A 9,473-nucleotide genomic window follows, 5' to 3' on the forward strand; every position below is an offset into this window, starting at 1 on the left:
AGAGGGCAATCATGAGAGACAGCCTTGCAATAGCCACCACTAATGGCTTGAACAGAGATTTGACAAGGGATTCCGAAATTATACTCCATGGGATAAGAGACATTTCTGTCAACAGATTATCAATGCTGTACCACTGCTGTTGACTTGCACGAAAAAAAATTGTGTGTTTCCACTTCCTGCCTCATGTGTCACTACTAGAAAGAACAACATCTGAAGGTTGCATTATGCCAGTGACTTCCCACCAAAATTCTTAAATTTATAACAGACACACCCCCATTCCTCATACAACCGAGAAATTTGTATAACTGAAGGTGATTAGACTCAGTGTTCACTGTAAATGAGATTATAACTTACCAACTTATCCTCCCTGGGCAATAAGCAGTCTGGCACAGGAATGTACACTTCAGTCATTTGGGCTGAGCATGCGAACTCTGAAGTGTTTTCAATGACATCTTGAATGCAGTCCTTAGTCTCCACAAAAGGCTCCGACTCCTCATCTTCTGTCCCTCCTCCTTCAAAACTCTGCAGAAAAAGTAACAGGGATAAACCTTTATCTCTTTAAAACACATACATGGGGTACTCAAAGCATCACGGAGAAAAATGTTACACGTATTGCCTCTGCTATCATATAAAAATAGCTTGGTCTCTGCATGCCTGTTAATCAAATACTGAAAAGCTACAGAACAAACTAAAAAAAATTAACAGGAAGATCGCTGATATTCCAGGTTCACACAGTGTCTTTTCTAAATATCTTAGGGACCATGGAAGCTGCCCCTTCACAGCATAATACACGACAGAGAATGGAGATTATTCAGATGTATCATTTTTCCATTTTTTTTCAAATCATGAGAAATCAAAAGAGAGACTGAAGATTCAATTTTTTGCAGTTAAGAAAATGAATTGATCAAGTTTCTTATTCTTGCAATCAATTTGCTTCTGCAATTATCATTTTTGTAGTAGTAGCTGTTACCTGGCCAATATCACTATTTATTCTTTTCTTAACAGTAGAGCCATAGAAAAAAAACAAGTGGAGATTGTTTTCAATGTTCCTATTATGCTCTTATACCTCCTGTTAATACTCAAATATAAACTCTAGAAGAGAATACAGGGTGTAATATTTATGCAGAAAGAAAACAGACCTCAAAATCATCTTCTCTTCCATAACTATTTCATGAAATGGATTTTTAAATTACCCTGTTATTATTATCCTTTAAACATGCGAAACCAATCACAGCGCAATTATGTATTATTCTCGAAACAAAGTTCCTACTGCCTGTCAATAGATGGCTATAGCACTGATTGTTGGTCAATTTTGAACTACCAGAATAATCATGACTCAAGCTTAGACATTAGGCAAACAAACTGCTCAACAACCATGATGAATATGTCACAGCATTAGATCCTTAGTGTTGAGAGAAGAGCACCATAAAGTTAACCGAGATGCTGCTATAACAGAAACACTGTTACACGATTGGTATCATTGCTTCAAGGACAATCATTTCAATGATGACAACTGTCTATGTAAAGAAGGGCCAAAAACCTCCAGAGAAAATCAATTGGAGGCATTGCTCAAAGATGATCAATGCCATACTTACTCAAGAAGAGACTGCTTTGTATTTGTAGTTGCCCACTAAGCCATTTCCAAGGGATTGCATGCATTAGGAATTTAGTGTCAAGCGAGGAAATTGTGTTTTCAATTATTCAACAGTAATTCCACAGCACGAAACCTCACATCACAATGCCTAGAACATTAAATATTAAAACCTAACTGGAAACACTCAAATGCAAAGGCTGAATGCACTCACCAAATTTCCCAGACATTGAACAATCTTATTATTATTTGTTGAATTCAATATTACATGGTCTGGCCGATCAGCAGTTGCACTCATGTGAATACATTGAAAAATGGCTTCATTCATGCATAACCTCAAAAGATGAACACTTAAACCATTCCAGTATTCAAGCTTTGCCACAATGATGGGAAAAAACTGCAGCTAGAAATGGACAACATCCTTCCTTTTACACCTCACCCACAAGATATTCTAATACCTACATTTCTATCATGTGGTGGACAGAGCCTCATTAATCAACCACAATTATAAATTATTAATCACATCAACCATTAAAGTACAAAATAAATACACATCACGAACTAAATCCTTAACTCTACAGTTAGGTGAAAACGTTTCTCACCACAGTAATCTGCATAAATACAAAGGTATTAAAAACATCAGCAAAAAGCATTAATTATACCTTATGCACAAAGAAAATATTTCTGTCAACACACTCCAAACTCATTGAGCAAAATTGATCCACAAACTAAAACAGCATCCCATTCCAAATATCATGCAATCAGTACACAAAACATTATCAAAACAAATAAAAAAAAAGGCTTCAAGAGAATAGACCTCAAAATATATTGTAAGAATTAAGCTACTCAGAGTATGAATTTATAGCCCTTATTTACACCGATAGCCCCCAAAAAAATTAAGAATGCAAAAACATTGCCAGGTATGAATATCATAAAAAGAATTATCACAGGTTTTCCCTGTACATATATAAAATCGTTAAAGTTAACATGGGAATTCCACTGGGTCCGATGTACGAGCTGTCCATCGTCATGAGTGCACCAGGACAACTCATTGAAATAGAAACGCCGGCCATGATGGAGTAGGAGAATCTGGCCTGGCGTAACACCTGACTAAGCTTCTGCATGCCATATCCTTTGCAAAGATTATGAAGACTGTTATGAAGGATAAACATCTCAGTACCTAAAAAATATATATCCTAACACAGGTAACCTTTGAAATTATTTATGCTAAGGTCATATTTAAACTTGCTAACCACAGAATTTATAGAAAACTTTCAAATTTTATAATGTACTTTAAGAAACAAAATAGAGTTAATTTAAAAGATTTTGTAAAAAACTGATTTTATAAGTAAAACGCAAATAATTTTAAAAAGGGCACTAACAGAAATGGTTCTAGACAAATATGCTGTGATTGAAAGAATCAAAGTCGATGCAAATATAAAAATTGTATTCCAATATTGGAAAATAGTAAACTAAATAAAAATAAACTTAACAAATACAGAAAAGATATACCAAATCAAAATTCCTAATTTTCTTTCTAATTTTACATTTTTGATGAAAATGTTTTCTGGGTTAATTTTTCCGCACTTAAATTAATTTCTAATACTTTGCCAATCTTGCCTTCATTGTAACCACCATCTATTCATACAAGATGACTTGAAAATAAACAATCAATTTCCAAAACTTCGCAAAGATATTTTTAGTTATACATAACCATAGCCTCATGAGATCATAGTTAAAGGTAAGAAATGGGCCCCGAGCTAAAGAAAGGTAATATATTTACGTGCAACTGTGACTTTATTTGACAACGCATAGACAAACCAATTTCTGGGTCTCTGACACTTCAATCTTTAGCAGCAAATCGTCAGGGATTTTTTTGTTCTCTTTAACATGCTCCGATTACCTAATCAAATACTTAAAAAGGTAGCGTGGTATAACGCAGTGGGTAGATTGCCTTTTTGAGTTGATAAATAGTGAGTTTGAATGCCATTCTCTCCTGGAATTCGTAGTTTAGCACACACTTAATTTCACTAGATGACAAAATGTCTTCAATCGTCGCCATTGTAACACAAACAGCAACATTAATAGGACCTTGCCAACGATTGACGGATAGGGAAAAACCAAATTTACGGGAAATTGGACTTGTTACACTTTTCCGTAAAACGTTTCGCAAAATATATCATTCTTGATTCCTACTTTTGTCTACATAAACCAAAGAGTTTCACCTTTAACTCTGCAATACTTATACTACACCAGTCTTCAAATAAGAAATTACGATAAGTACTCACCCTGAAGCAACTTTTTCTAAGAACTGCGTCTGATTCTAAACAAATCTTTTTGAAAACACTGAATTCCCTAAGTTTCTTCAAACACAGTGGACACATGGTAGTGGGCAGGCCATCTCCCACAGTAATCTGAGAATTTAATAAACAAGTTGCACATCAATAGAGTTTGGAATGAAAACATGAAATGAAGTAAGCACCATTTTAAATAAAATCGATAAAATTTAATGTGCCACTTACTTGTAAGCCAACTACATCATGTAGGGCATCCTTCACAGTTATATTGTACGCTACATTCGAAGTGAATATGCTGTAAAAACAATCATGCTTCTCCCTACAAAGTCTGCAAAGGTCTATTTCTGGATTCCTATCTGAAGATTCCGTGAAAGTCCCGATGGTACGACTCATGTTTTCGATTCAAAATCTTATTCACTTTTTAAATCAGGTTTATCGTCAAAGAAATCATCTACTCAGCATTGACAAAGATCACAAATTCCAACAAGGAAACTACATTGACTAAGATGATGAGTGAAAATATAATACTTTAGAATGCTAAACGAAAGCAACACGAAATCCAACAATTGATGAATCGACGGAAAGATATATCACGACTCAATAGCTTGGATTGAGAAATTTTTCAACAATTTATGACACAATTGTAAATTCTTTGGACAAGCATCCACGACAAGTTTAATCCACAACGATCACTTGTTATTAAGTGACTATACAATCAACCTCTGTATAGAACCGATGTTTTCTAGTTGCCATTTTATCCGCCAGTAGCACACCTATAGAGTAGGCCAAACATCCGTGTTTGAAGGGTATTTTCTTTCCATTTAAAAAAATAAAGGACCATTTCATTTAAAATTCGTCAAATTTTCGATTAATTGTAGTGTTAAAATGTTTGTTTAAAGGTTATTCAATCACCTGGCCGGAAATAAAATTTAAGCCCAACCTCGGCGTCCGCCAGGTCAGATTACATCTACAGTCCTTAAATATGAGAAAGAGTTCAATATTCTTAAATGTAGAGTTAAAAAAGTTTTAAAATATTTTTTTTAATTCAAATAATGTAATAAACTAGCATAATATATCACTTATTGTTGGAAATATTTCATTTTTCGATTTTAGGCCTGCTGTATACGCAATTCTCTAGCGGTGCAATACGCAAATGAAATCCGGTATGTAAGCTAATCCTTGCTATCATGGTCAGTTAATAGAAAGGCGTCAATGAGCATGGAGTTCGTGGAAAATATTTGATGTTTTTCTGTTGAAATGCGATATATTTTTGAGGTCCTTGTCAATGTGAGCTTTATAAGCCATTCTCCTGGATTATTCTCAAGTTTTTTGCGTTATCGTAAGTCATGGAAATGAACGTAATGTATTAGAAATTTGTAAATCACTGAGTGCTTTGTGGATGATTTTTGAGGAGTGAACTGGTTTTACAGATAGATTGAGTTATTGCTGTAAAAATATAAGTATTACCGCTGGGAATTTATCTGAGTCTTCAGAAAGGAATTCTGAGGGATCTCCGTGCAGACTTTGCATGAAGAAAAATTATTATTGTTGCAAAATATTCTTTTCAATTGCAGGAAGCGAGGAAACTGGAAAGGATGCCTTTGGCGATTTTGTTGACTTACAAGTAAGTGAGGGTTTACATTTTATTGATTTCCTTAGTCGTTGTTTTATTCCGTTGTATGAGCATGTTTTCCACAGCAAGTCTGAAATCTCTTGCGCATATGTTTTCATTCATTTCGTAGGTTGCTGTTGGAGATGACCTGCCTGCCAGCCCACTGTGCTTGAAAAAGCTCATCGAATTCAATGATTTCATAAATATTTGTCATAAATCGGACGGAGAACTGAGAAAATTTTCGTGTAGAAATTACCTCAGGGTGAGTGCATCTTATTTTATTTCATTGGAAGCCTCGTGTAACTTTTTAAATAATGTGAAATCATTCACGTAACCAGATATTAACTTGTTCGTGTTACCTTACCGTGTAGCCCGGCCTTAATAGTTCAAAGTTCATGTGGGATAGAATAAAAGTTTTGCCAAATGTTTGTATTTGTGGTTTCATCAGATTATAGCAATAACTTGAAAATGTAATTAATCGTGTATTCGATGACTCACTTGCCATGGCGGGCATAGTATTTGTTTATACGGTACATTAACACGTACGGGTTAATGTCTAAATGTATGAACGCCAAAATACACCGTGTAACCACACAACTTGTGTGAATGCATGAATAAAAAATATAACCTGTTCTGATATATGTCAACGCATATGTACACATTCCATTTTCGTCCGCTAAAGTCGTTCATGCATTCACTAAATAACTTGTGTATGTGAGTGCAAGTTTTTTGTAATCAGACTCATGGATTAGAGAATGGGATGTGTTTTATTTTATTGATCAATTTTGTTTAATTAATTTTGAGAACATGGAAAATTGTTTGTTTTTAAATGGGTTACACTCAAAGTTTAGGTTATTTCTAGAATCATATTTGCGCCCATTTTTGAAGTTTATTTACTTATGAGATGTGTTTTTTTTTACATATCAATTTTGTTCATTTAATTTGGAATACATGAAAAAAATAATTGTTGGTGTACAGATTGCAATGCACTACTTGAACGGGAAAGTCTTCTTTTCTAGTATATTTTGCAATTTTATTTTAATGGCTGTCTGAGTGTGCAGTTTTTAGTATAAGTGGTGAACGATTTTGCTGAAGGAACAATTTGTGATAGTTTATGTAGCAATCACTAAGTCCAAGAGGTACTACATGGCTTGCACTTGGCCACATTTCATATATGGTCTTTTAGTATGAAAAACAGTAAAAAATCTCATTAATGTCGAATGAAAAAAGTTTTAAAATATCCATGTTTAAAATAATGCAATGCACCTCAATAATATTTCACTCATCGTTAGATATACCTCATTTTACGATTGTAAGCCTGTTGCATACGTAAACCTCTAGTGGTGCAATACGCAAATGAAGTCTGGTATCTAAACTAATTCTTGCTAGCCTGGTCAGTTATAAGCTAGGGCGTCAATGAGCATGGAGTTCGTGCAAAATATTTCCTGTCTTTTGTGTTGAAATTCGATTTATTTTTGAGGTGATATGTTAATGTGAACTTTTTATGTCTGTTTTCTTAATTATTCTCAAGTTTTTCGCATTGGTGTACGTCATAGAAGTGAATGTAATGTTTTAGAAATTTGTAAATCACTGACTGCTTTGAGATTTGTTTGTGGAGTGAACTGGTTTACAGGTTTAATGAGTTATTGCAGTGAAAAACATAAGTATTACCATTGGGAATTTCTCCTAGTCTTTACAAAGGAATGGGGTGCTCTCCTAAAATTAAAAGCTAATTTTTTTTTCAAGTTTAGATGAGTAAGTTAAAGTTATTAACGTGTGCAAAATAATATTTTTGCATATTAAATGTATATGAAAGATAAATAATTCATGATTCTCATTATTCTTGTTGCTAGAGAGCTTCTAAGTTCCCAACAATTACCAAATTCTTTCATGCTACAAAAATGCCCTGTGACATCAGCGAGTAAGTAGACTCGCTCCATGGCAGTAACAAAACAGTAGCGACGATAACAAACATCTACAACAATACTGATTCATAATGTGAAGGGTGTGTGAAAACATATGTGAATTGTTCAAAAGTTTTTACGGTGCTTGTATTGCACAATGTTTGACTCCGACTTCATTAAGACGCATCCTGGGAACATTCTGAAGGTAGATTAATTCATGGCCACTTATTTCTTCTCCAGTAATGAAGATTTCTATGAGTTGAGAAGCCGCAAAATTGAAATGTAACATAAATTAAATCAATAATCTCATTTGCTAGTAATCTAAAGCTTTGCTTGTGTCTCATTTAACTACTGTTATTTACTCATTGTTTAATGTGTACTTGGTGCAATATTGGAATATGTGATGTTAACGTTTTGGAGAAATACAACGGATCATATTTTACTTTGATTTACTTAGCATCCCTAAGGTCTGGAAGAGAGACATACTGTGTTTCAGCAGGTTGTTAGGTTCAAGTGTTAATAAATTTGAACGTTTGCACTGTTGAGGGTGTTCTATTGCAGGAAAACACAAGAGTCCATTAGGAAATAAACTTTTAATTCTGGGCTATGCACGATACAACGCATGGCGTAGTCCCGCCAACAACTGCCGGGCGTGCCCCGTCCTCACATGTCTTATCCTTGGGACAGGGCTACCACCCTGGATACAACAACTCCCCTCCACTAAAATAACCCTTTACAAACATGAAAATTAAATACATGAAAACATAAGATACATTACATAAGAAAATCATTCAAATATTTTGGTGGCTGCCTTTTTCGTGATGGGCGACTCAAGGGAGTAGAACAAGGCTTAGCCAATACAGGGCTTCTAGGCAAGGGTTCATGAGTATTCTCATGGGTAGCAGATCCTGGACTGTCTGACTCGGAAATATCATTTTGGGGAAGTGGGATTTTAGCAACCTCCTCGGTATTGACATTAGCAGGTGGGGTAAACTCATTTCTCTTATCTTCACAGGACACAATTCTTGGACGAAGGAATTGAAGGGAGACATTTTTTTTTAGTTTCCCATCACACAAGACATCAAAGGACTTGGCACTCACTTGCTTTACTATTGTCGCAGGTTTCCATTGTTTTACATTGTGTTTAACACCCTGTGTCCACACCGTATCACCCTCTTTCAATTCCGGTAATTTAGTGTTATGTTTGGAGGCCACCTTCTCATTACAGGAAGTCACCCGGTCTTCCACAATGCTCATTGGATTTAATAGGGACAACTTTGTTCTAAGCTTCCTCCCCAGGAATAACTCTGCAGGTTCTATCTTAGTTACAGTGTGTGGCGTCGTACGATAAGCCATTAGGAATTTGTTAATCCTACGCTGCAAGGACAATACTTCACATGATTTATCAAGCACCGATTTCTTTAGAGCCTGTTTTACATGCTGCACAGTTTTCTCTGCCTGACCATTTGCTCTTGGTAAGTATGGGGGAGAAAACAGATGTTTGGCACCCATACTAGTAAGAAACTCACTAATTTCTTGGGACTGAAAAGGTGGGCCATTATCGGAGACAAACACTTTAAACAACCCATATGCAGCTGTCATGGACTCAAGTTTTTCAATTACTGCAGAAGAACTTGTTTCCTTCATAATTGCAACAATCGGCCACTTAGAATAAGCATCTACCACAATAAGCAATGTCTTATTTTCTACATAACAAAAGTCGGCATGAACTCTCTCCCACTTAGATTTTGGCCATGCCCAAGGAGAAAATGGTATTTGAGGAAGTGAGTTTTGGACCTGTTGACATGGCTCACAAGAAGCTACCATAATTTCAATGTCCTGGTCAAGAGTGGGCCAATAGACATAACCACGAGCAAGTGCTTTCATTTTACTCATTCCTGGGTGTTGATCATGCAACAAATTTAAGACATCACGTTGTAGAGCTTTTGGGATACAAACTTTCGAACCATAGGTGACACACTGGTTATTAATAGAGAGTTCTAACTGTCTCTTAAAGTAAGGTTGTAACCGCAGATCATCACATTTAGAGGGCCAGCCATGCTGGATGT

The 9,473-nt window shown here is 35.4% G+C and overlaps 1 long non-coding RNA gene across 1 annotated transcript; it reads right to left on the reverse strand.

Moving 5' to 3' along the window:
• Positions 1–463: 463 nt before the first annotated feature.
• On the reverse strand, positions 464–3,920 carry LOC124170321. Its single transcript, XR_006867433.1, has 2 exons — positions 3,880–3,920; positions 464–522 (listed from the first exon to the last, which is right to left on the reverse strand). It is a non-coding gene; the product is annotated as an uncharacterized LOC124170321 (long non-coding RNA).
• Between the last annotated feature and the right edge of the window lie 5,553 nt (positions 3,921–9,473).

This window comes from Ischnura elegans, chromosome 13, assembly GCF_921293095.1.
Source record: "Ischnura elegans chromosome 13, ioIscEleg1.1, whole genome shotgun sequence".
NCBI lineage: Eukaryota > Metazoa > Arthropoda > Insecta > Odonata > Coenagrionidae > Ischnura > Ischnura elegans.